The sequence below is a fragment of the Pelobates fuscus genome, chromosome 12, assembly GCF_036172605.1.
Source record: "Pelobates fuscus isolate aPelFus1 chromosome 12, aPelFus1.pri, whole genome shotgun sequence".
Classification (NCBI taxonomy): domain Eukaryota; kingdom Metazoa; phylum Chordata; class Amphibia; order Anura; family Pelobatidae; genus Pelobates; species Pelobates fuscus.
In genome coordinates, this window is record NC_086328.1 from 76,260,798 (window position 1) to 76,265,184 (window position 4,387).

The following is a 4,387-nucleotide window of genomic DNA, read 5'->3' on the forward strand; positions in this document are numbered from 1 at the left end:
TTTTATTTGTCCAAGTTGTTATTACCACCAAAAGAATAATGACGATGTCAATAGACAATTACATAAATATTGGGCATTTACTCCTTATTAATTTTAATTACATAGAAGTTGCCAAGTGAGGCATAGACCGGTGTAAAAATGCTTTGCATTACACACCAAAGGTAGACAGTCAGGGTCAGACTCCAACATCTCCCAAATATTAGAAATGTCTATGGACAATTATTTGCATTTTAAACTAGAAGCCATTTTAAAGAAGAATTATAAAATTAGATGTACAATTGTGTATTTCTAGCGTAATTGTGTTCTACATATTTAGATTTAAATGTAAGCAAAGCATGCAAAGGCTGCAGCCTGTGCATATATAATCAAATTACTTTGATAACTAAATTTAGACACTGGATATTTCTGTAGTAACACATATGATGTATCTGTTGGTACAACTGCCTTCACCCTCAGTTTATTTCTGCTTCCATGCTAGCCCTCAGAGAGAGAAAGAGGAGAAGTTGTTCTTACCTGAACCTTTGTCTCTGCACCGCCACCATGTTCCTTTTCAGGTCCAAAAGTCCACATCACCGGTGTACTCTCTATGGGAAAGACGGCAGGATCCTTCACAAAAGATATTGTGCATTTTCAATGTGATGCTATAGGCATTTATTGCACAGGAAGATACTTGTGCCTAGTAAATGTGGCTGTGGTGGAGCTCCTGTACTCCGACCGAGTACCTCCGCCCAGTCTGCTTCCTACACGCTTGCGACCCTAGAACGCTTCATCCCCAGTCGCTGAAGCTTGACTCGGGTCTCTCTGGAGATCTTTCTTTCCAGGCAGGTATCGTCCCCTCTGGCTATTCCTCTGCAGCTTTCTTTCCAGGCAGGTATTGTGCCCTCTGCCATTTTCCTCTGCAGCTCTGCTTATAGTGATTTCTCCTGTCTTTACAAAGAATCTTACTTTTGATTTGCCCCTGGATTAGGGTGATCGTGCAGCCAGCCAACATGTCTGAAGTCTCTGTCACTGGGATGCCTAAAAATCCACACAGACACTGTTCAAAAGGAACTAACATGCAAAGCTTTATTTTTACTTGTGACTAGCCCATATGATCATTACATAAATCTTACTGTGACAGACTCAAATAAATACATTAAACCAAATTATATGGAAAAATATACAGGAACTCATAATAACACATAAACATTAATAAAGCGGCGGGGAAGACAATAATTAAAGGGACACTATAGTCACCCAGACCACTTCAGCTCAAATTAACAAGCCTTTCTACTCTAAGTAGTGAATATAGCTGTTGCCACCAACAGATGGTGCTATACAGGCTCCATATCCAAACCCACCTAGTTGGTAGCAAGCATCAGGACAGGAGAGCACACAAAACATTTAACCCCAAACAACCACATTATACACATCATGCACCCACAATGGGCACAGGGTGACTTAAACATAAGAGCCATCCAGAGACCTAACTGAATCGTCCATCTTAAGCTTCTGGTGACTGTAACTAATGTCACAGTGCATATATGATCTTGAGAACTGTATGATAACAATATATCAACATATTACTACTTTTAAAAAATCATAATATTTACTTTTTTTTAAAGTGGATCCAAAATATTAAATCATTTGGAAGACTTAAAACATACAATATTACATCTTATGTTTTCTAATTTCATTGAAATTCCAACACAGTCTACGTAAGTTTTTCAAAAAGATCCAATTGTTTTGAAAAACTAAAAAGTGGCAAAAGACACTTCATGGCAAGTTGCATTAAAAAAATGTTGTTTCTAACACACAAGCAAACCATTAGAAATAAACGAAATCTACATGCGTTCAATATTTCAACTGCACATATGCGCTACAAGCAATTTCAATCTGTGTTTCCCTGTAGGTTTTACTGAAGGGCCCTCATCTTGTGCAAAGAAAAATCGCAATACAATTACAAACATTGTTGAATAGTTTTCTGTGGTTTCCATAATCAAATAATAATTACAAAAAAGTCTTATGACCCCACATCCAGGTTAAGTGTGATTAGGAAACAACAGTACAAGCAGGCAATGCGAAATATACCAGAGAAACCCTGTGTGAAGTCATTCAATAAACACACAAACTCAAGTGAACAAGCTAATAAAATATGGCTGAGAGCACACGTAAAATGGTATTATCTCTGGCTCCAACCTTGTGTTGTGCACAAAGTTCCCTTTAAAAACTCATTAACCCCTTAAGGACACATGACGTGTGTGACACGTCATGATTCCATTTTATTCCAGAAGTTTGGTCCTTAAGGGGTTAAATAAGCAAATAAAGGGAAAGACTTAAACACTATTTATTTTCTCAAGAAGTAAATAAGATTCAGTAGGTAAAAAGTAATAAAAATAATACATTAAACACTAACACATTTCAACTAAAGTGTCTTTATGAAAGTACATAGTTTACCTCTATAAATTGTCCCTTTATTCTTTTGCAAAGTCCAGCATTCAAGACGCCAATATTTGTGCGTTTTTTTGGGGGGGCGCCTTTTTTTTGAGGTATAGGACTATTTATTTCTTGGGGCTGATTTTCACATAGCAGATTCAACCGCAAAAGTTCTTAAGTCCACATTTAAAATTGTAATTCTTGATTGAAAAATCCAAACTTGAACTGTAAAAAATATGGGTTTGAAATATGACTTTCTGTCACGATTTTGGGGCAACTTTGTTTTCCTTAAACTATAGAATCCCTTAATTAATTAATTAATTTAAATAATTAAATACTGGATCTTTTCAAATTACATGAAAAATAAACAATTATGTTTACCTTTAAAGGTCTTCAAGTCTGCAGGCTTTTCTACAGTTTTCCAGTATAATATTAATCTCATGTACCAGGCTGCTGGAAGGAGGCAATGCCAGTATTAGCCTTTTTTTTTTTTTTTTTACAGTTCTGAGCAGGTGAGCCCATCACTAGCCTTGTTTATTTGGTTGTAAACAAATTACCAATTGCAATTCCACATCTTTATTATTCTTACTGTATATAACACTTTCCTATGTCCTAAGTTAAATCTCTTGACCTTTGTATAGTCCTATTAATGAACAGATTAATGGAGAGCAGTTTTTACTGGACCAGTTATTGCATCCAATATTGCTTTATAACTCAATCTTCCATTCCCCCAATTAACTTTGCAGCTAGTCATTGCACTTCTAGTTCCATAGCAATTTTGGTTTAAACAGGCATCCAAAATTGCACTGCATATTCCTAGAGTTGTATTCCCATTATTATATAAGGAGACAAGATTTTATGTTTGCTTTGTGAATTGACACTCCATTTTTTTTTCATGACTACATAGGTAGGCCAAGTAGTATGAACACACAGCATCAGTGTGTTTTTTTTTTTTTTTTCCAGTGGTTTTTGATTCACTTCTAAAGGTAAAGGTATCCAAATCCTGTTCCAATGGTGATACTGACTAAACCGGTACCATTTGTGAACTTTGCGCCCTGGACTGTCTTTAATTGATGCCTTTCTCAGGAAATGTCACACTTATTCTTACCCCAACCTGCCATATTACTTTTACCCTCAGCTTCCTCGCCTAAAAAAAAAAAACCTCAAGGTTAACCAAAAAATTCCAGGTCACAGCAAAAATGTTCAAATATCTACAAATTAAATACATGGATCAAATAAATAGCGTATATTTATAGGTATGACCAGTAGGTGGCAGTGCAGGATTTGAGATTCAAATAGTAAAGAGAAATTTGCATTTTATTATCTTAAATTGTTCTTATAACCGTTCTAGGTCTGGCTAGGTCCGTCCAAAAATTACTATATATACTCCATAGCTGTCTGCAAAGTTTGGTAAGCGATTACTAAATACATTATAATCCATGCTAACAGTAACTAATGAAGCACAATATGTCATTATATTCAGTGAATCAAAATCGGTATATTCTATATAATCTTGTACATTTGTTTATGTTTATTTCATAGATACATTTCTTTTTGGAACATTATTAAATGTCACAAAAATAATTCAGCACAAAATATATGCCTCCCCGTCGGGGAATCGAACCCCGGTCTCCCGCGTGACAGGCGGGGATACTTACCACTATACTAACGAGGACTAGCTATTGTCACATTGTAAATGTTCTCTCTATAAGTGTCTTTGACATGAGTTGACATGAGTTCCATGCATTCATAATTGATTTTTTTTTTCTCTTGGATTTCATAATTAATGTTAATGAGTACACCTTCCTTCAGAATGAAATCATTAACATAATACACCATTCACAATGACAGACTACACATGTTCTTAATTGAATACTACTATCCATCAATAATACATACAACCTCTGATATTAGAAGTGTTTCCTGTGTCAGAGTAATGAGAACAGGAAATATTAGGAAATGTGCAGACAAG

The 4,387-nt window shown here is 35.5% G+C and overlaps 1 non-coding gene across 1 annotated transcript; it reads right to left on the reverse strand.

The window, feature by feature from the left end:
- Nucleotides 1-4,018: 4,018 nt before the first annotated feature.
- Nucleotides 4,019-4,090, reverse strand: TRNAD-GUC (transfer RNA aspartic acid (anticodon GUC)). Its single transcript has one exon. It is a non-coding gene; the product is annotated as a tRNA-Asp (tRNA).
- Nucleotides 4,091-4,387: the final 297 nt, after the last annotated feature.